The sequence below is a fragment of the Maylandia zebra genome, linkage group LG3, assembly GCF_041146795.1.
Source record: "Maylandia zebra isolate NMK-2024a linkage group LG3, Mzebra_GT3a, whole genome shotgun sequence".
NCBI lineage: Eukaryota > Metazoa > Chordata > Actinopteri > Cichliformes > Cichlidae > Maylandia > Maylandia zebra.
The window spans coordinates 51894778-51922013 of NC_135169.1; the positions used below are offsets into that span (position 1 = coordinate 51894778).

At 57.7% G+C, this 27236-nt stretch overlaps 14 non-coding genes across 14 annotated transcripts; all 14 read left to right on the forward strand.

Annotated features, from left to right (window-relative positions):
• The first annotated feature begins 1727 nt into the window (after positions 1–1727).
• Positions 1728–1846, forward strand: LOC143417191 (5S ribosomal RNA). The gene has a single exon (XR_013097408.1). It is a non-coding gene; the product is annotated as a 5S ribosomal RNA (ribosomal RNA).
• Positions 1847–3605: 1759 nt separating this feature from the next.
• LOC143417980 (5S ribosomal RNA) lies at positions 3606–3724 on the forward strand. The gene has a single exon (XR_013098128.1). It is a non-coding gene; the product is annotated as a 5S ribosomal RNA (ribosomal RNA).
• Positions 3725–5604: 1880 nt separating this feature from the next.
• LOC143417498 (5S ribosomal RNA) lies at positions 5605–5723 on the forward strand. The gene has a single exon (XR_013097720.1). It is a non-coding gene; the product is annotated as a 5S ribosomal RNA (ribosomal RNA).
• A 2427-nt stretch (positions 5724–8150) lies between these two features.
• On the forward strand, positions 8151–8269 carry LOC143417183 (5S ribosomal RNA). Its single transcript, XR_013097400.1, has one exon. It is a non-coding gene; the product is annotated as a 5S ribosomal RNA (ribosomal RNA).
• A 2621-nt stretch (positions 8270–10890) lies between these two features.
• LOC143417981 (5S ribosomal RNA) lies at positions 10891–11009 on the forward strand. The gene has a single exon (XR_013098129.1). It is a non-coding gene; the product is annotated as a 5S ribosomal RNA (ribosomal RNA).
• A 2347-nt stretch (positions 11010–13356) lies between these two features.
• LOC143417804 (5S ribosomal RNA) lies at positions 13357–13475 on the forward strand. The gene has a single exon (XR_013097952.1). It is a non-coding gene; the product is annotated as a 5S ribosomal RNA (ribosomal RNA).
• A 1097-nt stretch (positions 13476–14572) lies between these two features.
• LOC143417868 (5S ribosomal RNA) lies at positions 14573–14691 on the forward strand. The gene has a single exon (XR_013098015.1). It is a non-coding gene; the product is annotated as a 5S ribosomal RNA (ribosomal RNA).
• A 1564-nt stretch (positions 14692–16255) lies between these two features.
• On the forward strand, positions 16256–16374 carry LOC143417208 (5S ribosomal RNA). Its single transcript, XR_013097425.1, has one exon. It is a non-coding gene; the product is annotated as a 5S ribosomal RNA (ribosomal RNA).
• Positions 16375–17898: 1524 nt separating this feature from the next.
• LOC143417209 (5S ribosomal RNA) lies at positions 17899–18017 on the forward strand. Its single transcript, XR_013097426.1, has one exon. It is a non-coding gene; the product is annotated as a 5S ribosomal RNA (ribosomal RNA).
• Positions 18018–19234: 1217 nt separating this feature from the next.
• LOC143417831 (5S ribosomal RNA) lies at positions 19235–19353 on the forward strand. Its single transcript, XR_013097978.1, has one exon. It is a non-coding gene; the product is annotated as a 5S ribosomal RNA (ribosomal RNA).
• A 2305-nt stretch (positions 19354–21658) lies between these two features.
• LOC143417210 (5S ribosomal RNA) lies at positions 21659–21777 on the forward strand. The gene has a single exon (XR_013097427.1). It is a non-coding gene; the product is annotated as a 5S ribosomal RNA (ribosomal RNA).
• Positions 21778–22441: 664 nt separating this feature from the next.
• Positions 22442–22560, forward strand: LOC143417725 (5S ribosomal RNA). The gene has a single exon (XR_013097873.1). It is a non-coding gene; the product is annotated as a 5S ribosomal RNA (ribosomal RNA).
• A 1611-nt stretch (positions 22561–24171) lies between these two features.
• Positions 24172–24290, forward strand: LOC143417832 (5S ribosomal RNA). Its single transcript, XR_013097979.1, has one exon. It is a non-coding gene; the product is annotated as a 5S ribosomal RNA (ribosomal RNA).
• Positions 24291–26285: 1995 nt separating this feature from the next.
• Positions 26286–26404, forward strand: LOC143417517 (5S ribosomal RNA). Its single transcript, XR_013097739.1, has one exon. It is a non-coding gene; the product is annotated as a 5S ribosomal RNA (ribosomal RNA).
• The last annotated feature ends 832 nt before the right edge of the window (positions 26405–27236 follow it).

Sequence of the window (27236 nt, forward strand, 5' to 3'; positions counted from 1 at the left end):
ATTAGTTGCTATTGAGGCCAATTACACCACACCAGGGTCTGTGACTCTTGCTCAGGCCACTTAGACCACACCAGGGCCTGTGGCACTGGCTGAGGCCACTTACACCACATCAGGGCCTGTGGCTCTGGCTGAGGCCACTTACACCACACCAGGGCCTGTGGCTGCTGGCTGAGGCCACTTACACCACACCAGGGCCTGTGGCTGCTGGCTGAGGCCACTTACACCACACCAGGGCCTGTGGCTGCTGGCTGAGGCCACTTACACCACACCAGGGCCTGTGGCTGCTGGCTGAGGCCACTTAAACCACACCAGGGCCTGTGGCTGCTGGCTGAGGCCACTTACACCACACAAGGGCCTGTGGCTGCTGGCTGAGGCCACTTACACCACACCAGGGCCTGTGGCTGCTGGCTGAGGCCACTTACACCACACAAGGGCCTGTGGCTGCTGGCTGAGGCCACCTACACCACACCAGGGCCTGTGGCTCTTGCTCAGGCCACTCATATCACACCAGACCCTGTGCTTCTGGCCAAGGCCATCTTCACCAAACCTGGCCCAGTGCTGCTTGCTGTGGCCATGTACAACACACCAGGCCCTGTGCTGCTGGCTGAGGCCACTTACACCACACCAGGGCCTTAGTTGCTATTGAGGCCACTTACACCACACCAGGGCCTGTGGCTGCTGGCTGAGGCCACTTACACCACACCAGGGCATTAGTTGCTATTGAGGCCAATTACACCACACCAGGGTCTGTGACTCTTGCTCAGGCCACTTACACCACACCAGGGCCTGTGGCACTGGCTGAGTCCACTTACACCACACCAGGGCCTGTGGCTGCTGGCTGAGGCCACTTACACCACACCAGGGCCTGTGGCTGCTGGCTGAGGGCACTTACACCACACCAGTGCCTGTGGCTTCTGGCTGAGGCCACTTACACCACACCAGGGCCTGTGGCTGCTGGCTCAGGCCACTTACACCACACCAGGGCCTGTGGCTGCTGGCTGAGGCCACTTACACCACACCAGGGCCTGTGGCTGCTGGCTGAGGCCACTTACACCACACCAGGGCATTAGTTGCTATTGAGGCCAATTACACCACACCAGGGTCTGTGACTCTTGCTCAGGCCACTTACACCACACCAGGGCCTGTGGCACTGGCTGAGTCCACTTACACCACACCAGGGCCTGTGGCTGCTGGCTGAGGCCACTTACACCACACCAGGGCCTGTGGCTGCTGGCTGAGGTCACTTACACCACACCAGGGCCTGTGGCTGCTGGCTGAGGGCACTTACACCACACCAGTGCCTGTGGCTTCTGGCTGAGGCCACTTACACCACACCAGGGCCTGTGGCTGCTGGCTGAGGCCACTTACACCGCACAAGGGCCTGTGGCTGCTGGCTGAGGCCACCTACACCACACCAGGGCCTGTGGCTCTTGCTCAGGCCACTCATATCACACCAGACCCTGTGCTTCTGGCCGAGGCCATCTTCACCAAACCTGGCCCTGTGCTGCTTGCTGTGGCCATGTACAACACACCAGGCCCTGTGCTGGTTCCAGAGGCCATCTTCAACAATCCAGGGCCTGTGCTGTTAGATAAATGCCAAACTGAGCCTTTGGGTTATGGTATTATGCAAACATGCATGTATGGTTATAGGATTGTCTTCGTAACTTCAGGTACTTGCCACCTAATCAGTTGAATCCATAAATTGAGACATTGTGCTGGGGCCAGCAGCTTACGGCCATACCACCCTGAGCACGCCTGACCTCGTCTGATCTCGGAAGCTAAGCAGGGCTGGGCTTGGTTAGTACTTGGATGGGAGACTGCCTGGGAATACCTGGTGCTGTAAGCCTTTCATTTTCATGTCATTGAACCGCTTTTGATCCAGAGAAGGGGTGTATTAAAAGACCAAAAGCAGCTGCCCATTAATGAGGGCACATTAACGACATTGCTTTTGGCTGTTTTCCAATGTCTTGTGCTGCTAGCTGATGCCACCTACACCACACCAGGGCCTGAGTGACCGGCTGGGGCCACTTACACCACATCAGGGCCTGTGGCTCTGGCTGAGGCCACTTACACCACACCAGGGCCTGTGGCTGCTGGCTGAGGCCACTTACACCACACCAGGGCCTGTGGCTGCTGGCTGAGGCCACCTACACCACACCAGGGCCTTAGTTGCTATTGAGGCCACTTACACCACACCAGGGCCTGTGGCTGCTGGCTGAGGCCACATACACCACACCAGGGCCTTAGTTGCTATTGAGGCCAATTACACCACACCAGGGCCTGTGGCTCTTGCTCAGGCCACTTACACCACACCAGGGCCTGTGGCTGCTGGCTGAGGCCACTTACACCACACCAGGGCCTGTGGCTGCTGGCTGAGGCCACTTACACCACACCACGGCCTTAGTTGCTATTGAGGCCACTTACACCACACCAGGGCCTGTGGCTGCTGGCTGAGGCCACATACACCACACCACGGCCTTATTTGCTTCTGAGGCCACTTACACCACACCAGGGCCTGTGGCTGCTGGCTGAGGCCACCTACACCACACCAGGGCCTTAGTTGCTATTGAGGCCAATTACACCACACCAGGGTCTGTGGCTCTTGCTCAGGCCACTTACACCACACCAGGGCCTGTGGCTGCTGGCTGAGGCCACTTACACCACACCAGGGCATTAGTTGCTATTGAGGCCACTTACACCACACCAGGGCCTGTGGCTGCTGGCTGAGGCCACCTACACCACACCAGGGCATTAGTTGCTATTGAGGCCACTTACACCACACCAGGGCCTGTGGCACTGGCTGAGGCCACTTACACCACACCAGGGCCTGTGGCTCTGGCTGAGGCCACTTACACCACACCAGGGCCTGTGGCTGCTGGCTGAGGCCACTTACACCACACCAGGGCCTGTGGCTGCTGGCTGAGGCCACTTACACCACACCAGGGCCTGTGGCACTGGCTGAGGCCACTTACACCACACCAGGGCCTGTGGCTCTGGCTGAGGCCACTTACACCACACCAGGGCCTGTGGCTGCTGGCTGAGGCCACTTACACCACACCAAGGCCTGTGGCTGCTGGCTGAGGCCACTTACACCACACCAGGGCCTGTGGCTCCTGGCTGAGGTCACATACACCACACCACGGCCTTATTTGCTTCTGAGGCCACTTACACCACACCAGGGCCTGTGGCTGCTGGCTGAGGCCACATACACCACACCAGGGCCTGTGGTCTTGCTCAGGCCACTTACACCACACCAGGGCCTGTGGCTCTTGCTCAGGCCACTTACTCCACACCAGGGCCTGTGGCTCTTGCTCAGGCCACTCATATCACACCAGGCCCTGCGCTTCTGGCCGAGGCCATCTTCACCAAACCAGGCCCTGTGCTGCTAGCTGTGGCCATGTACAACACACCAGGCCCTGTTCTGGTTCCTGAGGCCATCTTCAACAATCCAGGGCCTGTGCTGTTGGATAAATGCTAAACTGAGCCTTTGGGTTAGGGTATTATGCAAACATGCAGGTATGGTTATAGGATTGTCTTCGTAACTTCAGGTACTTGCCACCTAATCAGTTGAATCCATAAATTGAGACATTGTGCTGCAGCCAGCAGCTTACGGCCATACCACCCTGAGCACGCCCGACCTCGTCTGATCTCGGAAGCTAAGCAGGGCTGGGCTTGGTTAGTACTTGGATGGGAGACTTCCTTGGAATACCTGGTGCTGTAAGCCTTTCATTTTCATGTCATTGAACCGCTTTTGATCCAGAGAAGGGGTGTATTAAAAGACCAAAAGCAGCTGCCCATTAATGAGGGCACATTAACGACATTGCTTTTGGCTCTTTTCCAATGTCTTGTGCTGCTAGCTGATGCCACCTACACCACACCAGGGCCTGAGTGACCGGCTGGGGCCACTTACACCACATCAGGGCCTGTGGCTCTGGCTGAGGCCACTTACACCACACCAGGGCCTGTGGCTGCTGGCTGAGGCCACTTACACCACACCAGGGCCTGTGGCTGCTGGCTGAGGCCACTTACACCACACCAGGGCCTGTGGCTGCTGGCTGAGGCCACTTAAACCACACCAGGGCCTGTGGCTGCTGGCTGAGGCCACTTACACCACACAAGGGCCTGTGGCTGCTGGCTGAGGCCACTTACACCACACCAGGGCCTGTGGCTGCTGGCTGAGGCCACTTACACCACACAAGGGCCTGTGGCTGCTGGCTGAGGCCACCTACACCACACCAGGGCCTGTGGCTCTTGCTCAGGCCACTCATATCACACCAGACCCTGTGCTTCTGGCCAAGGCCATCTTCACCAAACCTGGCCCAGTGCTGCTTGCTGTGGCCATGTACAACACACCAGGCCCTGTGCTGCTGGCTGAGGCCACTTACACCACACCAGGGCCTTAGTTGCTATTGAGGCCACTTACACCACACCAGGGCCTTATTTGCTTCTGAGGCCACTTACACCACACCAGGGCCTGTGGCTGCTGGCTGAGGCCACCTACACCACACCAGGGCATTAGTTGCTATTGAGGCCAATTACACCACACCAGGGTCTGTGACTCTTGCTCAGGCCACTTACACCACACCAGGGCCTGTGGCACTGGCTGAGTCCACTTACACCACACCAGGGCCTGTGGCTGCTGGCTGAGGCCACTTACACCACACCAGGGCCTGTGGCTGCTGGCTGAGGGCACTTACACCACACCAGGGCCTGTGGCTTCTGGCTGAGGCCACTTACACCACACCAGGGCCTGTGGCTGCTGGCTCAGGCCACTTACACCACACCAGGGCCTGTGGCTGCTGGCTGAGGCCACTTACACCACACCAGGGCCTGTGGCTGCTGGCTGAGGCCACTTACACCACACCAGTGCCTGTGGCTGCTGGCTGAGGCCACTTACACCACACCAGGGCATTAGTTGCTATTGAGGCCCCTTACACCACACCAGGGTCTGTGGCTCTTGCTCAGGCCACTTACACCACACCAGGGCCTGTGGCACTGGCTGAGGCCACTTACACTACACCAGGGCCTGTGGCTCTGGCTGAGGCCACTTACACCACACCAGGGCCTGTGGCTGCTGGCTGAGGCCACTTACACCACACCAGGGCCTTAGTTGCTATTGAGGCCAATTACACCACACCAGGGCCTGTGGTCTTGCTCAGGCCACTTACACCACACCAGGGCCTGTGGCTCTTGCTCAGGCCACTTACTCCACACCAGGGCCTGTGGCTCTTGCTCAGGCCACTTACACCACACCAGGGCCTGTGGCTCTTGCTCAGGCCACTTACACCACACCAGGGCCTGTGGCTCTTGCTCAGGCCACTCATATCACACCAGGCCCTGTGCTTCTGGCCGAGGCCATCTTCACCAAACCAGGCCCTGTGCTGCTAGCTGTGGCCATGTACAACACACCAGGCCCTGTTCTGGTTCCTGAGGCCATCTTCAACAATCCAGGGCCTGTGCTGTTGGATAAATGCTAAACTGAGCCTTTGGGTTAGGGTATTATGCAAACATGCAGGTATGGTTATAGGATTGTCTTCGTAACTTCAGGTACTTGCCACCTAATCACTTGAATCCATAAATTGAGACATTGTGCTGGGGCCAGCAGCTTACGGCCATACCACCCTGAGCACGCCCGACCTCGTCTGATCTCGGAAGCTAAGCAGGGCTGGGCTTGGTTAGTACTTGGATGGGAGACTTCCTTGGAATAACTGGTACTGTAAGCCTTTCATTTTCATGTCATTGAACCGCTTTTGATCCAGAGAAGGGGTGTATTAAAAGACCAAAAGCAGCTGCCCATTAATGAGGGCACATTAACGACATTGCTTTTGGCTCTTTTCCAATGTCTTGTGCTGCTAGCTGATGCCACCTACACCACACCAGGGCCTGAGTGACCGGCTGGGGCCACTTACACCACATCAGGGCCTGTGGCTCTGGCTGAGGCCACTTACACCACACCAGGGCCTGTGGCTGCTGGCTGAGGCCACTTACACCACACCAGGGCCTGTGGCTGCTGGCTGAGGCCACCTACACCACACCAGGGCCTTAGTTGCTATTGAGGCCAATTACACCACACCAGGGTCTGTAGCTCTTGCTCAGGCCACTTACACCACACCAGGGCCTGTGGCTGCTGGCTGAGGCCACTTACACCACACCAGGGCCTGTGGCTGCTGGCTGAGGCCACCTACACCACACCAGGGCCTTAGTTGCTATTGAGGCCAATTACACCACACCAGGGTCTGTGGCTCTTGCTCAGGCCACTTACACCACACCAGGGCCTGTGGCTGCTGGCTGAGGCCACTTACACCACACCAGGGCATTAGTTCCTATTGAGGCCACTTACACCACACCAGGGCCTGTGGCTGCTGGCTGAGGCCACCTACACCACACCAGGGCATTAGTTGCTATTGAGGCCAATTACACCACACCAGGGTCTGTGGCTCTTGCTCAGGCCACTTACACCACACCAGGGCCTGTGGCACTGGCTGAGGCCACTTACACCACACCAGGGCCTGTGGCTGCTGGCTGAAGCCACTTACACCACACCAGGGCCTGTGGCTGCTGGCTGAGGCCACTTACACCACACCAGGGCCTGTGGCTGCTGGCTGAGGCCACTTACACCACACCAGTGCCTGTGGCTTCTGGCTGAGGCCACTTACACCACACCAGGGCCTGTGGCTGCTGGCTGAGGACACCTACACCACACCAGGGCCTTAGTTGCTATTGAGGCCAATTACACCACACCAGGGTCTGTGGCTCTTGCTCAGGCCACTTACACCACACCAGGGCCTGTGGCTGCTGGCTGAGGCCACTTACACCACACCAGGGCATTAGTTGCTATTGAGGCCACTTACACCACACCAGGGCCTGTGGCTGCTGGCTGAGGCCACCTACACCACACCAGGGCATTAGTTGCTATTGAGGCCAATTACACCACACCAGGGTCTGTGGCTCTTGCTCAGGCCACTTACACCACATCAGGGCCTGTGGCTCTGGCTGAGGCCACTTACACCACACCAGGGCCTGTGGCTGCTGGCTGAGGCCACTTACACCACACCAGGGCCTTAGTTGCTATTGAGGCCAATTACACCACACCAGGGCCTTAGTTGCTATTGAGGCCAATTACACCACACCAGGGCCTGTGGCTGCTGGCTGAGGCCACTTACACCACACCAGGGCATTAGTTGCTATTGAGGCCACTTACACCACACCAGGGCCTGTGGCACTGGCTGAGGCCACTTACACCACACCAGGGCCTGTGGCTGCTGGCTGAGGCCACCTACACCACACCAGGGCATTAGTTGCTATTGAGGCCAATTACACCACACCAGGGTCTGTGACTCTTGCTCAGGCCACTTACACCACACCAGGGCCTGTGGCACTGGCTGAGGCCACTTACACCACACCAGGGCCTGTGGCTGCTGGCTGAGGCCACCTACACCACACCAGGGCATTAGTTGCTATTGAGGCCAATTACACCACACCAGGGTCTGTGGCTCTTGCTCAGGCCACTTACACCACACCAGGGCCTGTGGCACTGGCTGAGGCCACTTACACCACACCAGGGCCTGTGGCTGTTGGCTGAGGCCACTTACACCACACCAGGGCCTGTGGCTCTGGCTGAGGCCACTTACACCACACCAGGGCCTGTGGCTGTTGGCTGAGGCCACTTACACCACACCAGGGCCTGTGGCTGCTGGCTGAGGCCACGTACACCACACCAGGGCCTGTGGCTGCTGGCTGAGGCCACTTACACCACACCAGGGCCTGTGGCTGCTGGCTGAGGCCACTTACACCACACCAGTGCCTGTGGCTTCTGGCTGAGGCGACTTACACCACACCAGGGCCTGTGGCTCTTGCTCAGGCCACTCACATCACACCAGGCCCTGCGCTTCTGGCCGAGGCCATCTTCACCAAACCAGGCCCTGTGCTGCTAGCTGTGGCCATGTACAACACACCAGGCCCTGTTCTGGTTCCTGAGGCCATCTTCAACAATCCAGGGCCTGTGCTGTTGGATAAATGCTAAACTGAGCCTTTGGGTTAGGGTATTATGCAAACATGCAGGTATGGTTATAGGATTGTCTTCGTAACTTCAGGTACTTGCCACCTAATCACTTGAATCCATAAATTGAGACATTGTGCTGGGGCCAGCAGCTTACGGCCATACCACCCTGAGCACTCCCGACCTCGTCTGATCTCGGAAGCTAAGCAGGGCTGGGCTTGGTTAGTACTTGGATGGGAGACTTCCTTGGAATACCTGGTGCTGTAAGCCTTTCATTTTCATGTCATTGAACCGCTTTTGATCCAGAGAAGGGGTGTATTAAAAGACCAAAAGCAGCTGCCCATTAATGAGGGCACATTAACGACATTGCTTTTGGCTCTTTTCCAATGTCTTGTGCTGCTAGCTGATGCCACCTACACCACACCAGGGCCTGAGTGACCGGCTGGGGCCACTTACACCACATCAGGGCCTGTGGCTCTGGCTGAGGCCACTTACACCACACCAGGGCCTGTGGCTGCTGGCTGAGGCCACTTACACCACACCAGGGCCTGTGGCTGCTGGCTGAGGCCACCTACACCACACCAGGGCCTTAGTTGCTATTGAGGCCAATTACACCACACCAGGGTCTGTAGCTCTTGCTCAGGCCACTTACACCACACCAGGGCCTGTGGCTGCTGGCTGAGGCCACTTACACCACACCAGGGCCTGTGGCTGCTGGCTGAGGCCACCTACACCACACCAGGGCATTAGTTGCTATTGAGGCCACTTACACCACACCAGGGCCTGTGGCACTGGCTGAGGCCACTTACACCACACCAGGGCCTGTGGCTGCTGGCTGAGGCCACTTACACCACACCAGGGCCTGTGGCTGCTGGCTGAGGCCACTTACACCACACCAGGGCCTGTGGCTGCTGGCTGAGGCCACTTACACCACACCAGTGCCTGTGGCTTCTGGCTGAGGCCACTTACACCACACCAGGGCCTGTGGCTGCTGGCTGAGGCCACCTACACCACACCAGGGCCTTAGTTGCTATTGAGGCCAATTACACCACACCAGGGTCTGTGGCTCTTGCTCAGGCCACTTACACCACACCAGGGCCTGTGGCTGCTGGCTGAGGCCACTTACACCACACCAGGGCATTAGTTGCTATTGAGGCCACTTACACCACACCAGGGCCTGTGGCTGCTGGCTGAGGCCACCTACACCACACCAGGGCATTAGTTGCTATTGAGGCCAATTACACCACACCAGGGTCTGTGGCTCTTGCTCAGGCCACTTACACCACACCAGGGCCTGAGTGACCGACTGGGGCCACTTACACCACATCAGGGCCTGTGGCTCTGGCTGAGGCCACTTACACCACACCAGGGCCTGTGGCTGCTGGCTGAGGCCACTTACACCACACCAGGGCCTTAGTTGCTATTGAGGCCAATTACACCACACCAGGGCCTTAGTTGCTATTGAGGCCAATTACACCACACCAGGGCCTGTGGCTGCTGGCTGAGGCCACTTACACCACACCAGGGCATTAGTTGCTATTGAGGCCACTTACACCACACCAGGGCCTGTGGCACTGGCTGAGGCCACTTACACCACACCAGGGCCTGTGGCTGCTGGCTGAGGCCACCTACACCACACCAGGGCATTAGTTGCTATTGAGGCCAATTACACCACACCAGGGTCTGTGGCTCTTGCTCAGGCCACTTACACCACACCAGGGCCTGAGTGACCGACTGGGGCCACTTACACCACATCAGGGCCTGTGGCTCTGGCTGAGGCCACTTACACCACACCAGGGCCTGTGGCTGCTGGCTGAGGCCACTTACACCACACCAGGGCCTTAGTTGCTATTGAGGCCAATTACACCACACCAGGGCCTTAGTTGCTATTGAGGCCAATTACACCACACCAGGGCCTGTGGCTGCTGGCTGAGGCCACTTACACCACACCAGGGCATTAGTTGCTATTGAGGCCACTTACACCACACCAGGGCCTGTGGCACTGGCTGAGGCCACTTACACCACACCAGGGCCTGTGGCTGCTGGCTGAGGCCACCTACACCACACCAGGGCATTAGTTGCTATTGAGGCCAATTACACCACACCAGGGTCTGTGACTCTTGCTCAGGCCACTTACACCACACCAGGGCCTGTGGCTGCTGGCTGAGGCCACCTACACCACACCAGGGCATTAGTTGCTATTGAGGCCAATTACACCACACCAGGGTCTGTGGCTCTTGCTCAGGCCACTTACACCACACCAGGGCCTGTGGCACTGGCTGAGGCCACTTACACCACACCAGGGCCTGTGGCTGTTGGCTGAGGCCACTTACACCACACCAGGGCCTGTGGCTCTGGCTGAGGCCACTTACACCACACCAGGGCCTGTGGCTGTTGGCTGAGGCCACTTACACCACACCAGGGCCTGTGGCTGCTGGCTGAGGCCACGTACACCACACCAGGGCCTGTGGCTGCTGGCTGAGGCCACTTACACCACACCAGGGCCTGTGGCTGCTGGCTGAGGCCACTTACACCACACCAGTGCCTGTGGCTTCTGGCTGAGGCCACTTACACCACACCAGGGCCTGTGGCTCTTGCTCAGGCCACTCACATCACACCAGGCCCTGCGCTTCTGGCCGAGGCCATCTTCACCAAACCAGGCCCTGTGCTGCTAGCTGTGGCCATGTACAACACACCAGGCCCTGTTCTGGTTCCTGAGGCCATCTTCAACAATCCAGGGCCTGTGCTGTTGGATAAATGCTAAACTGAGCCTTTGGGTTAGGGTATTATGCAAACATGCAGGTATGGTTATAGGATTGTCTTCGTAACTTCAGGTACTTGCCACCTAATCACTTGAATCCATAAATTGAGACATTGTGCTGGGGCCAGCAGCTTACGGCCATACCACCCTGAGCACGCCCGACCTCGTCTGATCTCGGAAGCTAAGCAGGGCTGGGCTTGGTTAGTACTTGGATGGGAGACTTCCTTGGAATACCTGGTGCTGTAAGCCTTTCATTTTCATGTCATTGAACCGCTTTTGATCCAGAGAAGGGGTGTATTAAAAGACCAAAAGCAGCTGCCCATTAATGAGGGCACATTAACGACATTGCTTTTGGCTCTTTTCCAATGTCTTGTGCTGCTAGCTGATGCCACCTACACCACACCAGGGCCTGAGTGACCGGCTGGGGCCACTTACACCACATCAGGGCCTGTGGCTCTGGCTGAGGCCACTTACACCACACCAGGGCCTGTGGCTGCTGGCTGAGGCCACTTACACCACACCAGGGCCTGTGGCTGCTGGCTGAGGCCACCTACACCACACCAGGGCCTTAGTTGCTATTGAGGCCAATTACACCACACCAGGGTCTGTGGCTCTTGCTCAGGCCACTTACACCACACCAGGGCCTGTGGCTGCTGGCTGAGGCCACTTACACCACACCAGGGCATTAGTTCCTATTGAGGCCACTTACACCACACCAGGGCCTGTGGCTGCTGGCTGAGGCCACCTACACCACACCAGGGCATTAGTTGCTATTGAGGCCAATTACACCACACCAGGGTCTGTGGCTCTTGCTCAGGCCACTTACACCACACCAGGGCCTGTGGCACTGGCTGAGGCCACTTACACCACACCAGGGCCTGTGGCTGCTGGCTGAGGCCACTTACACCACACCAGGGCCTGTGGCTGCTGGCTGAGGCCACTTACACCACACCAGGGCCTGTGGCTGCTGGCTGAGGCCACTTACACCACACCAGTGCCTGTGGCTTCTGGCTGAGGCCACTTACACCACACCAGGGCCTGTGGCTGCTGGCTGAGGCCACCTACACCACACCAGGGCCTTAGTTGCTATTGAGGCCAATTACACCACACCAGGGTCTGTGGCTCTTGCTCAGGCCACTTACACCACACCAGGGCCTGTGGCTGCTGGCTGAGGCCACTTACACCACACCAGGGCATTAGTTGCTATTGAGGCCACTTACACCACACCAGGGCCTGTGGCTGCTGGCTGAGGCCACCTACACCACACCAGGGCATTAGTTGCTATTGAGGCCAATTACACCACACCAGGGTCTGTGGCTCTTGCTCAGGCCACTTACACCACACCAGGGCCTGAGTGACCGACTGGGGCCACTTACACCACATCAGGGCCTGTGGCTCTGGCTGAGGCCACTTACACCACACCAGGGCCTGTGGCTGCTGGCTGAGGCCACTTACACCACACCAGGGCCTTAGTTGCTATTGAGGCCAATTACACCACACCAGGGCCTTAGTTGCTATTGAGGCCAATTACACCACACCAGGGCCTGTGGCTGCTGGCTGAGGCCACTTACACCACACCAGGGCATTAGTTGCTATTGAGGCCACTTACACCACACCAGGGCCTGTGGCACTGGCTGAGGCCACTTACACCACACCAGGGCCTGTGGCTGCTGGCTGAGGCCACCTACACCACACCAGGGCATTAGTTGCTATTGAGGCCAATTACACCACACCAGGGTCTGTGGCTCTTGCTCAGGCCACTTACACCACACCAGGGCCTGTGGCACTGGCTGAGGCCACTTACACCACAACAGGGCCTGTGGCTGCTGGCTGAGGCCACCTACACCACACCAGGGCATTAGTTGCTATTGAGGCCAATTACACCACACCAGGGTCTGTGACTCTTGCTCAGGCCACTTACACCACACCAGGGCCTGTGGCACTGGCTGAGGCCACTTACACCACACCAGGGCCTGTGGCTGCTGGCTGAGGCCACCTACAACACACCAGGGCATTAGTTGCTATTGAGGCCAATTACACCACACCAGGGTCTGTGGCTCTTGCTCAGGCCACTTACACCACACCAGGGCCTGTGGCACTGGCTGAGGCCACTTACACCACACCAGGGCCTGTGGCTCTGGCTGAGGCCACTTACACCACACCAGGGCCTGTGGCTGTTGGCTGAGGCCACTTACACCACACCAGGGCCTGTGGCTGCTGGCTGAGGCCACGTACACCACACCAGGGCCTGTGGCTGCTGGCTGAGGCCACTTACACCACACCAGGGCCTGTGGCTGCTGGCTGAGGCCACTTACACCACACCAGTGCCTGTGGCTTCTGGCTGAGGCGACTTACACCACACCAGGGCCTGTGGCTCTTGCTCAGGCCACTCACATCACACCAGGCCCTGTGCTGGTTCCTGAGGCCATCTTCAACAATCCAGGGCCTGTGCTGTTAGATAAATGCTAAACTGAGCCTTTGGGTTAGGGTATTATGCAAACATGCAGGTATGGTTAAAGGATTGTCTTCGTAACTTCAGGTACTTGCCACCTAATCAGTTGAATCCATAAATTGAGACATTGTGCTGGGGCCAGCAGCTTACGGCCATACCACCCTGAGCACGCCCGACCTCGTCTGATCTCGGAAGCTAAGCAGGGCTGGGCTTGGTTAGTACTTGGATGGGAGACTTCCTGGGAATACCTGGTGCTGTAAGCCTTTCATTTTCATGTCATTGAACCGCTTTTGATCCAGAGAAAGGGGTGTATTAAAAGACCAAAAGCAGCTGCCCATTAATGAGGGCACATTAACGACATTGCTTTTGGCTGTTTTCCAATGTCTTGTGCTGCTAGCTGATGCCACCTACACCACACCAGGGCCTGAGTGACCGGCTGGGGCCACTTACACCACATCAGGGCCTGTGGCTGCTGGCTGAGGCCACTTACACCACACCAGGGCCTGTGGCTGCTGGCTGAGGCCACTTACACCACACCAGGGCATTAGTTGCTATTGAGGCCAATTACACCACACCAGGGTCTGTGGCTCTTGCTCAGGCCACTTACACCACACCAGGGCCTGTGGCACTGGCTGAGGCCACTTACACCACACCAGGGCCTGTGGCTGCTGGCTGAGGCCACTTACACCACACCAGGGCCTGTGGCTGCTGGATGAGGCGACTTACACCACACCAAGGCCTGTGGCTGCTGGCTGAGGCCACTTACACCACACCAGGGCCTTAGTTGCTATTGAGGCCACTTACACCACACCAGGGCCTGTGGCTGCTGGCTGTGGCCATGTACACCACACCAGGGCCTGTGGCTGCTGGCTGAGGCCACATACACCACCCCAGGGCCTTAGTTGCTATTGAGGCCAATTACACCACACCAGGGCCTGTGGCACTGGCTGAGGCCACTTACACCACACCAGGGCCTGTGGCTGCTGGCTGAGGCCACTTACACCACACCAGGGCCTGTGGCTGCTGGCTGAGGACACTTACACCACACCAGGGCCTGTGGCTCTTGCTCAGGCCACTCATATCACACCAGACCCTGTGCTTCTGGCCGAGGCCATCTTCACCCAACCAGGCCCTGTGCTGCTAACTGTGGCCATGTACAACACACCAGGCCCTGTGCTGGTTCCTGAGGCCATCTTCAACAATCCAGGGCCTGTGCTGTTGGATAAATGCCAAACTGAGCCTTTGGGTTAGGGTATTATGCAAACATGCAGTTATGGTTATAGGATTGTCTTCGTAACTTCAGGTACTTGCCACCTAATCACTTGAATCCATAAATTGAGACATTGTGCTGGGGCCAGCAGCTTACGGCCATACCACCCTGAGGACGCCCGACCTCGTCTGATCTCGGAAGCTAAGCAGGGCTGGGCTTGGTTAGTACTTGGATGGGAGACTGCCTGGGAATACCTGGTGCTGTAAGCCTTTAATTTTCATGTCATTGAACTGCTTTTGATCCAGAGAAGGGGTGTATTAAAAGACCAAAAGCAGCTGCCCATTAATGAGGGCACATTAACGACACTGCTTTTGGCTGTTTTCCAATGTCTTGTGCTGCTAGCTGATGCCACCTACACCACACCAGGGCCTGAGTGACCGGCTGGGGCCACTTACACCACACCAGGGCCTGTGGCTCTGGCTGAGGCCACTTACACCACACCAGGGCTTGTGGCTGCTGGATGAGGCGACTTACACCACACCAGGGCCTTAGTTGCTATTGAGGCCAATTACACCACACCAGGGCCTGTGGCTGCTGGCTGAGGCCACTTACACCACACCAGGGCATTAGTTGCTATTGAGGCCACTTACACCACACCAGGGCCTGAGTGACCGGCTGGGGCCACTTACACCACATCAGGGCCTGTGGCTCTGGCTGAGGCCACTTACACCACACCAGGGCCTGTGGCTGCTGGCTGAGGCCACTTACACCACACCAGGGCCTGTGGCTGCTGGCTGAGGCCACCTACACCACACCAGGGCCTTAGTTGCTATTGAGGCCAATTACACCACACCAGGGTCTGTGGCTCTTGCTCAGGCCACTTACACCACATCAGGGCCTGTGGCTGCTGGCTGAGGCCACTTACACCACACCAGGGCCTGTGGCTGCTGGCTGAGGCCACTTACACCACACCAGGGCCTGTGGCTGCTGGCTGAGGCCACTTACACCACACAAGGGCCTGTGGCTGCTGGCTGAGGCCACCTACACCACACCAGGGCCTGTGGCTTCTGGCTGAGGCCACTTACACCACACCAGGGCCTGTGGCTCTTGCTCAGGCCACTCATATCACACCAGACCCTGTGCTTCTGGCCAAGGCCAGCTTCACCAAACCTGGCCCTGTGCTGCTGGCTGAGGCCACTTACACCACACCAGGGCCTTATTTACTTCTGAGGCCACTTACACCACACCAGGGCCTGTGGCTGCTGGCTGAGGCCACATACACAACACCAGGGCCTTAGTTGCTATTGAGGCCAATTACACCACACCAGGGCCTGTGGCACTGGCTGAGACCACTTACACCACACCAGGGCCTTAGTTGCTATTGAGGCCAATTACACCACACCAGGGCCTGTGGGACTGGCTGAGGCCACTTACACCACACCAGGGCCTGTGGCTGCTGGCTGAGGGCACTTACACCACACCAGGGCCTGTGGCTGCTGGCTGAGGCCACTTACACCACACCAGGGCCTGTGGCTCTTGCTCAGGCCACTCATATCACACCAGACCCTGTGCTTCTGGCCGAGGCCATCTTCACCCAACCAGGCCCTGTGCTGCTAGCTGTGGCCATGTACAACACACCAGGCCCTGTGCTGGTTCCAGAGGCCATCTTCAACAATCCAGGTCCTGTGCTGTTGGATAAATGCCAAACTGAGCCTTTGGGTTAGGGTATTATGCAAACATGCAGTTATGGTTATAGGATTGTCTTCGTAACTTCAGGTACTTGCCACCTAATCACTTGAATCCATAAATTGAGACATTGTGCTGGGGCCAGCAGCTTACGGCCATACCACCCTGAGCACGCCCGACCTCGTCTGATCTCGGAAGCTAAGCAGGGCTGGGCTTGGTTAGTACTTGGATGGGAGACTGCCTGGGAATACCTCGTGCTGTAAGCCTTTCTTTTTCATGTCATTGAACCGCTTTTGATCCAGAGAAGGGGTGTATTAAAAGACCAAAAGCAGCTGCCCATTGATGAGGGCACATTAACGACATTGCTTTTGGCTGTTTTCCAATGTCTTGTGCTGCTAGCTGATGCCACCTACACCACACCAGGGCCTGAGTGACCGGCTGGGGCCACTTACACCACATCAGGGCCTGTGGCTCTGGCTGAGGCCACTTACACCACACCAGGGCCTGTGGCTGCTGGCTGAGGCCACTTACACCACACCAGGGCTGTGGCTGCTGGCTGAGGCCACTTACACCACACCAGGGCCTGTGGCTGCTGGCTGAGGCCACTTACACCACACCAGGGCCTGTGGCTGCTGGCTGAGGCCACTTACACCACACAAGGGCCTGTGGCTGCTGGCTGAGGCCACCTACACCACACCAGGGCCTGTGGCTTCTGGCTGAGGCCACTTACACCACACCAGGGCCTGTGGCTCTTGCTCAGGCCACTCATATCACACCAGACCCTGTGCTTCTGGCCAAGGCCATCTTCACCAAACCTGGCCCTGTGCTGCTGGCTGAGGCCACTTACACCACACCAGGGCCTTATTTACTTCTGAGGCCACTTACACCACACCAGGGCCTGTGGCTGCTGGCTGAGGCCACATACACAACACCAGGGCCTTAGTTGCTATTGAGGCCAATTACACCACACCAGGGCCTGTGGCACTGGCTGAGACCACTTACACCACACCAGGGCCTGTGGCTGCTGGCTGTGGCCATGTACACCACACAAGGGCCTGTGGCTGCTGGCTGAGGCCACATACACCACACCAGGGCCTTAGTTGCTATTGAGGCCAATTACACCACACCAGGGCCTGTGGCTCTGGCTGAGGCCACTTACACCACACCAGGGCCTGTGGCTGCTGGCTGAGGCCACCTACACCACACCAGGGCCTGTGGCTGCTGGCTCAGGCCACTTACACCACACCAGGGCCTTAGTTGTTATTGAGGCCACTTACACCACACCAGGGCCTGTGGCTCTGGCTGAGGCCACTTACACCACACCACGGCCTTATTTGCTTCTGAGGCCACTTACACCACACAAGGGCCTGTGGCTGCTGGCTGAGGCCACATACACCACACCAGGGCCTTAGTTGCTATTGAGGCCAATTACACCACACCAGGGCCTGTGGCTCTTGCTCAGGCCACTTACACCACACCAGGGCCTGTGGCTCTTGCTCAGGCCACTCATATCACACCAGGCCCTGTGCTTCTGGCCGAGGCCATCTTCACCAAACCAGGCCCTGTTCTGCTAGCTGTGGCCATGTACAACACACCAGGCCCTGTTCTGGTTCCTGAGGCCATCTTCAACAATCCAGGGCCTGTGCTGTTGGATAAATGCTAAACTGAGCCTTTGGGTTAGGGTATTATGCAAACATGCAGGTATGGTTATAGGATTGTCTTCGTAACTTCAGGTACTTGCCACCTAATCACTTGAATCCATAAATTGAGACATTGTGCTGGGGCCAGCAGCTTACGGCCATACCACCCTGAGCACGCCCGACCTCGTCTGATCTCGGAAGCTAAGCAGGGCTGGGCTTGGTTAGTACTTGGATGGGAGACTGCCTGGGAATACCTCGTGCTGTAAGCCTTTCTTTTTCATGTCATTGAACCGCTTTTGATCCAGAGAAGGGGTGTATTAAAAGACCAAAAGCAGCTGCCCATTAATGAGGGCACATTAACGACATTGCTTTTGGCTCTTTTCCAATGTCTTGTGCTGCTAGCTGATGCCACCTACACCACACCAGGGCCTGAGTGACCGGCTGGGGCCACTTACACCACATCAGGGCCTGTGGCTCTGGCTGAGGCCACTTACACCACACCAGGGCCTGTGGCTGCTGGCTGAGGCCACTTACACCACACCAGGGCCTGTGGCTGCTGGCTGAGGGCACTTACACCACACCAGTGCCTGTGGCTGCTGGCTGAGGTCACTTACACCACACCAGGGCATTAGTTGCTATTGAGGCCAATTACACCACACCAGGGTCTGTGACTCTTGCTCAGGCCACTTACACCACACCAGGGCCTGTGGCTGCTGGCTGAGGCCACTTACACCACACCAGGGCCTGTGGCTGCTGGCTGAGGCCACTTACACCACACCAGGGCCTGTGGCTGCTGGCTGAGGTCACTTACACCACACCAGGGCATTAGTTGCTATTGAGGCCAATTACACCACACCAGGGTCTGTGACTCTTGCTCAGGCCACTTACACCACACCAGGGCCTGTGGCACTGGCTGAGTCCACTTACACCACACCAGGGCCTGTGGCTGCTGGCTGAGGCCACTTACACCACACCAGGGCCTGTGGCTGCTGGCTGAGGTCACTTACACCACACCAGGGCCTGTGGCTGCTGGCTGAGGGCACTTACACCACACCAGTGCCTGTGGCTTCTGGCTGAGGCCACTTACACCACACCAGGGCCTGTGGCTGCTGGCTGAGGCCACTTACACCACACAAGGGCCTGTGGCTGCTGGCTGAGGCCACCTACACCACACCAGGGCCTGTGGCTCTTGCTCAGGCCACTCATATCACACCAGACCCTGTGCTTCTGGCCGAGGCCATCTTCACCAAACCTGGCCCTGTGCTGCTTGCTGTGGCCATGTACAACACACCAGGCCCTGTGCTGGTTCCAGAGGCCATCTTCAACAATCCAGGGCCTGTGCTGTTAGATAAATGCCAAACTGAGCCTTTGGGTTATGGTATTATGCAAACATGCATGTATGGTTATAGGATTGTCTTCGTAACTTCAGGTACTTGCCACCTAATCACTTGAATCCATAAATTGAGACATTGTGCTGGGGCCAGCAGCTTACGGCCATACCACCCTGAGCACTCCCGACCTCGTCTGATCTCGGAAGCTAAGCAGGGCTGGGCTTGGTTAGTACTTGGATGGGAGACTGCCTGGGAATACCTGGTGCTGTAAGCCTTTCATTTTCATGTCATTGAACCGCTTTTGATCCAGAGAAGGGGTGTATTAAAAGACCAAAAGCAGCTGCCCATTAATGAGGGCACATTAACGACATTGCTTTTGGCTGTTTTCCAATGTCTTGTGCTGCTAGGTGATGCCACCTACACCACACCAGGGCCTGAGTGACCGGCTGGGGCCACTTACACCACATCAGGGCCTGTGGCTCTGGCTGAGGCCACTTACACCACACCAGGGCCTGTGGCTGCTGGCTGAGGCCACTTACACCACACCAGGGCCTGTGGCTGCTGGCTGAGGCCACCTACACCACACCAGGGCCTTAGTTGCTATTGAGGCCACTTACACCACACCAGGGCCTGTGGCTGCTGGCTGAGGCCACATACACCACAACACGGCCTTATTTGCTTCTGAGGCCACTTACACCACACCAGGGCCTGTGGCTGCTGGCTGAGGCCACATACACCACACCAGGGCCTTAGTTGCTATTGAGGCCAATTACACCACACCAGGGCCTGTGGCTCTTGCTCAGGCCACTTACACCACACCAGGGCCTGTGGCTGCTGGCTGAGGCCACTTACACCACACCAGGGCCTGTGGCTGCTGGCTGAGGCCACTTACACCACACCACGGCCTTAGTTGCTATTGAGGCCACTTACACCACACCAGGGCCTGTGGCTGCTGGCTGAGGCCACATACACCACACCACGGCCTTATTTGCTTCTGAGGCCACTTACACCACACCAGGGCCTGTGGCTGCTGGCTGAGGCCACATACACCACACCAGGGCCTTAGTTGCTATTGAGGCCACTTACTCCACACCAGGGCCTGTGGCACTGGCTGAGGCCACTTACACCACACCAGGGCCTTAGTTGCTATTGAGGCCAATTACACCACACCAGGGCCTGTGGCTCTTGCTCAGGCCACTTACACCACACCAGGGCCTGTGGCTGCTGGCTGAGGCCACTTACACCACACCAGGGCATTAGTTGCTATTGAGGCCACTTACACCACACCAGGGCCTGTGGCTGCTGGCTGAGGCCACTTACACCACACCAGGGCTGTGGCTGCTGGCTGAGGCCACTTACACCACACCAGGGCCTGTGGCTGCTGGCTGAGGCCACTTACACCACACCAGGGCCTGTGGCTGCTGGCTGAGGCCACTTACACCACACAAGGGCCTGTGGCTGCTGGCTGAGGCCACCTACACCACACCAGGGCCTGTGGCTTCTGGCTGAGGCCACTTACACCACACCAGGGCCTGTGGCTCTTGCTCAGGCCACTCATATCACACCAGACCCTGTGCTTCTGGCCAAGGCCATCTTCACCAAACCTGGCCCTGTGCTGCTGGCTGAGGCCACTTACACCACACCAGGGCCTTATTTACTTCTGAGGCCACTTACACCACACCAGGGCCTGTGGCTGCTGGCTGAGGCCACATACACAACACCAGGGCCTTAGTTGCTATTGAGGCCAATTACACCACACCAGGGCCTGTGGCACTGGCTGAGACCACTTACACCACACCAGGGCCTGTGGCTGCTGGCTGTGGCCATGTACACCACACAAGGGCCTGTGGCTGCTGGCTGAGGCCACATACACCACACCAGGGCCTTAGTTGCTATTGAGGCCAATTACACCACACCAGGGCCTGTGGCTCTGGCTGAGGCCACTTACACCACACCAGGGCCTGTGGCTGCTGGCTGAGGCCACCTACACCACACCAGGGCCTGTGGCTGCTGGCTCAGGCCACTTACACCACACCAGGGCCTTAGTTGTTATTGAGGCCACTTACACCACACCAGGGCCTGTGGCTCTGGCTGAGGCCACTTACACCACACCACGGCCTTATTTGCTTCTGAGGCCACTTACACCACACAAGGGCCTGTGGCTGCTGGCTGAGGCCACATACACCACACCAGGGCCTTAGTTGCTATTGAGGCCAATTACACCACACCAGGGCCTGTGGCTCTTGCTCAGGCCACTTACACCACACCAGGGCCTGTGGCTCTTGCTCAGGCCACTCATATCACACCAGGCCCTGTGCTTCTGGCCGAGGCCATCTTCACCAAACCAGGCCCTGTTCTGCTAGCTGTGGCCATGTACAACACACCAGGCCCTGTTCTGGTTCCTGAGGCCATCTTCAACAATCCAGGGCCTGTGCTGTTGGATAAATGCTAAACTGAGCCTTTGGGTTAGGGTATTATGCAAACATGCAGGTATGGTTATAGGATTGTCTTCGTAACTTCAGGTACTTGCCACCTAATCACTTGAATCCATAAATTGAGACATTGTGCTGGGGCCAGCAGCTTACGGCCATACCACCCTGAGCACGCCCGACCTCGTCTGATCTCGGAAGCTAAGCAGGGCTGGGCTTGGTTAGTACTTGGATGGGAGACTGCCTGGGAATACCTCGTGCTGTAAGCCTTTCTTTTTCATGTCATTGAACCGCTTTTGATCCAGAGAAGGGGTGTATTAAAAGACCAAAAGCAGCTGCCCATTAATGAGGGCACATTAACGACATTGCTTTTGGCTCTTTTCCAATGTCTTGTGCTGCTAGCTGATGCCACCTACACCACACCAGGGCCTGAGTGACCGGCTGGGGCCACTTACACCACATCAGGGCCTGTGGCTCTGGCTGAGGCCACTTACACCACACCAGGGCCTGTGGCTGCTGGCTGAGGCCACTTACACCACACCAGGGCCTGTGGCTGCTGGCTGAGGCCACTTACACCACACCAGGGCCTGTGGCTGCTGGCTGAGGCCAATTACACCACACCAGGGCCTGTGGCTCTTGCTCAGGCCACTCATATCACACCAGACCCTGTGCTTCTGGCCGAGGCCATCTTCACCAAACCTGGCCCTGTGCTGCTTGCTGTGGCCATGTACAACACACCAGGGCCTGTGCTGGTTCCAGAGGCCATCTTCAACAATCCAGGGCCTGTGCTGTTAGATAAATGCCAAACTGAGCCTTTGGGTTAGGGTATTATGCAAACATGCAGGTATGGTTATAGGATTGTCTTCGTAACTTCAGGTACTTGCCACCTAATCACTTGAATCCATAAATTGAGACATTGTGCTGGGGCCAGCAGCTTACGGCCATACCACCCTGAGCACGCCCGACCTCGTCTGATCTCGGAAGCTAAGCAGGGCTGGGCTTGGTTAGTACTTGGATGGGAGACTGCCTGGGAATACCTGGTGCTGTAAGCCTTTCATTTTCATGTCATTGAACCGCTTTTGATCCAGAGAAGGGGTGTATTAAAAGACCAAAAGCAGCTGCCCATTAATGAGGGCACATTAACGACATTGCTTTTGGCTCTTTTCCAATGTCTTGTGCTGCTAGCTGATGCCACCTACACCACACCAGGGCCTGAGTGACCGGCTGGGGCCACTTACACCACATCAGGGCCTGTGGCTCTGGCTGAGGCCACTTACACCACACCAGGGCCTGTGGCTGCTGGCTGAGGCCACCTACACCACACCAGGGCCTGTGGCTGCTGGCTCAGGCCACTTACACCACACCAGGGCCTGTGGCTGCTGGCTGAGGCCACTTACACCACACCAGGGCCTGTGGCTGCTGGCTGAGGCCACTTACACCACACCAGTGCCTGTGGCTGCTGGCTGAGGCCACTTACACCACACCAGGGCATTAGTTGCTATTGAGGCCCCTTACACCACACCAGGGTCTGTGGCTCTTGCTCAGGCCACTTACACCACACCAGGGCCTGTGGCACTGGCTGAGGCCACTTACACTACACCAGGGCCTGTGGCTCTGGCTGAGGCCACTTACACCACACCAGGGCCTGAGTGACCGGCTGGGGCCACTTACACCACATCAGGGCCTGTGGCTGCTGGCTGAGGCCACTTACACCACACCAGGGCCTGTGGCTGCTGGCTGAGGGCACTTACACCACACCAGTGCCTGTGGCTGCTGGCTGAGGTCACTTACACCACACCAGGGCATTAGTTGCTATTGAGGCCAATTACACCACACCAGGGTCTGTGACTCTTGCTCAGGCCACTTACACCACACCAGGGCCTGTGGCTGCTGGCTGAGGCCACTTACACCACACCAGGGCCTGTGGCTGCTGGCTGAGGCCACTTACACCACACCAGGGCCTGTGGCTGCTGGCTGAGGTCACTTACACCACACCAGGGCATTAGTTGCTATTGAGGCCAATTACACCACACCAGGGTCTGTGACTCTTGCTCAGGCCACTTACACCACACCAGGGCCTGTGGCACTGGCTGAGTCCACTTACACCACACCAGGGCCTGTGGCTGCTGGCTGAGGCCACTTACACCACACCAGGGCCTGTGGCTGCTGGCTGAGGTCACTTACACCACACCAGGGCCTGTGGCTGCTGGCTGAGGGCACTTACACCACACCAGTGCCTGTGGCTTCTGGCTGAGGCCACTTACACCACACCAGGGCCTGTGGCTGCTGGCTGAGGCCACTTACACCACACAAGGGCCTGTGGCTGCTGGCTGAGGCCACCTACACCACACCAGGGCCTGTGGCTCTTGCTCAGGCCACTCATATCACACCAGACCCTGTGCTTCTGGCCGAGGCCATCTTCACCAAACCTGGCCCTGTGCTGCTTGCTGTGGCCATGTACAACACACCAGGCCCTGTGCTGGTTCCAGAGGCCATCTTCAACAATCCAGGGCCTGTGCTGTTAGATAAATGCCAAACTGAGCCTTTGGGTTATGGTATTATGCAAACATGCATGTATGGTTATAGGATTGTCTTCGTAACTTCAGGTACTTGCCACCTAATCACTTGAATCCATAAATTGAGACATTGTGCTGGGGCCAGCAGCTTACGGCCATACCACCCTGAGCACTCCCGACCTCGTCTGATCTCGGAAGCTAAGCAGGGCTGGGCTTGGTTAGTACTTGGATGGGAGACTGCCTGGGAATACCTGGTGCTGTAAGCCTTTCATTTTCATGTCATTGAACCGCTTTTGATCCAGAGAAGGGGTGTATTAAAAGACCAAAAGCAGCTGCCCATTAATGAGGGCACATTAACGACATTGCTTTTGGCTGTTTTCCAATGTCTTGTGCTGCTAGGTGATGCCACCTACACCACACCAGGGCCTGAGTGACCGGCTGGGGCCACTTACACCACATCAGGGCCTGTGGCTCTGGCTGAGGCCACTTACACCACACCAGGGCCTGTGGCTGCTGGCTGAGGCCACTTACACCACACCAGGGCCTGTGGCTGCTGGCTGAGGCCACCTACACCACACCAGGGCCTTAGTTGCTATTGAGGCCACTTACACCACACCAGGGCCTGTGGCTGCTGGCTGAGGCCACATACACCACAACACGGCCTTATTTGCTTCTGAGGCCACTTACACCACACCAGGGCCTGTGGCTGCTGGCTGAGGCCACATACACCACACCAGGGCCTTAGTTGCTATTGAGGCCAATTACACCACACCAGGGCCTGTGGCTCTTGCTCAGGCCACTTACACCACACCAGGGCCTGTGGCTGCTGGCTGAGGCCACTTACACCACACCAGGGCCTGTGGCTGCTGGCTGAGGCCACTTACACCACACCACGGCCTTAGTTGCTATTGAGGCCACTTACACCACACCAGGGCCTGTGGCTGCTGGCTGAGGCCACATACACCACACCACGGCCTTATTTGCTTCTGAGGCCACTTACACCACACCAGGGCCTGTGGCTGCTGGCTGAGGCCACATACACCACACCAGGGCCTTAGTTGCTATTGAGGCCACTTACTCCACACCAGGGCCTGTGGCACTGGCTGAGGCCACTTACACCACACCAGGGCCTTAGTTGCTATTGAGGCCAATTACACCACACCAGGGCCTGTGGCTCTTGCTCAGGCCACTTACACCACACCAGGGCCTGTGGCTGCTGGCTGAGGCCACTTACACCACACCAGGGCATTAGTTGCTATTGAGGCCACTTACACCACACCAGGGCCTGTGGCTGCTGGCTGAGGCCACCTACACCACACCAGGGCATTAGTTGCTATTGAGGCCAATTACACCACACCAGGGTCTGTGGCTCTTGCTCAGGCCACTTACACCACACCAGGGCCTGTGGCACTGGCTGAGGCCACTTACACCACACCAGGGCCTGTGGCTCTGGCTGAGGCCACTTACACCACACCAGGGCCTGTGGCTGCTGGCTGAGGCCACTTACACCACACCAGGGCCTGTGGCTGCTGGCTGAGGCCACTTACACCACACCAGTGCCTGTGGCTCTGGCTGAGGCCACTTACACCACACCAGGGCCTGTGGCTGCTGGCTGAGGCCACTTACACCACACCAGGGCCTGTGGCTTCTGGCTGAGGCCACTTACACCACACCAGGGCCTTAGTTGCTATTGAGGCCAATTACACCACACCAGGGTCTGTGACTCTTGCTCAGGCCACTTACACCACACCAGGGCCTGTGGCACTGGCTGAGGCCACTTACACCACACCAGGGCCTGTGGCTGCTGGCTGAGGCCACTTACACCACACCAGGGCCTGTGGCTGCTGGCTGAGGCCACTTACACCACACCAGGGCCTGTGGCTGCTGGCTGAGGGCACTTACACCACACCAGTGCCTGTGGCTTCTGGCTGAGGCCACTTACACCACACCAAGGCCTGTGGCTCTTGCTCAGGCCACTCACATCACACCAGGCCCTGCGCTTCTGGCCGAGGCCATCTTCACCAAACCAGGCCCTGTGCTGCTAGCTGTGGCCATGTACAACACACCAGGCCCTGTGCTGGTTCCTGAGGCCATCTTCAACAATCCAGGGTCTGTGCTGTTAGATAAATGCTAAACTGAGCCTTTGGGTTAGGGTATTATGCAAACATGCAGGTATGGTTAAAGGATTGTCTTCGTAACTTCAGGTACTTGCCACCTAATCAGTTGAATCCATAAATTGAGACATTGTGCTGGGGCCAGCAGCTTACGGCCGTACCACCCTGAGCACGCCCGACCTCGTCTGATCTCGGAAGCTAAGCAGGGCTGTGCTTGGTTAGTACTTGGATGGGAGACTGCCTGGGAATACCTGGTGCTGTAAGCCTTTCATTTTCATGTCATTGAACCGCTTTTGATCCAGAGAAGGGGTGTATTAAAAGACCAAAAGCAGCTGCCCATTAATGAGGGCACATTAACGACATTGCTTTTGGCTCTTTTCCAATGTCTTGTGCTGCTAGCTGATGCCACCTACACCACACCAGGGCCTGAGTGACCGGCTGGGGCCACTTACACCACATCAGGGCCTGTGGCTGCTGGCTGAGGCCACTTACACCACACCAGGGCCTGTGGCTGCTGGCTGAGGCCACTTACACCACACCAGGGCCTGTGGCTGCTGGCTGAGGCCACCTACACCACACCAGGGCCTTAGTTGCTATTGAGGCCAATTACACCACACCAGGGCCTGTGGCTCTTGCTCAGGCCACTTACACCACACCAGGGCCTGTGGCTGCTGGATGAGGCCACTTACACCACACCAGGGCATTAGTTGCTATTGAGGCCACTTACACCACACCAGGGCCTGTGGCTGCTGGCTGAGGCCACCTACACCACACCAGGGCATTAGTTGCTATTGAGGCCAATTATACCACACCAGGGTCTGTGGCTCTTGCTCAGGCCACTTACACCACACCAGGGCCTGTGGCACTGGCTCAGGCCACTTACACCACACCAGGACCTGTGGCTCTGGCTGAGGCCACTTACACCACACCAAGGCCTGTGGCTGCTGGCTGAGGCCACTTACACCACACCAGGGCCTGTGGCTGCTGGCTGAGGCCACTTACACCACACCAGGGCCTGTGGCTGCTGGCTGAGGCCACTTACACCACACCAGTGCCTGTGGCTTCTGGCTGAGGCCACTTACACCACACCAGGGCCTG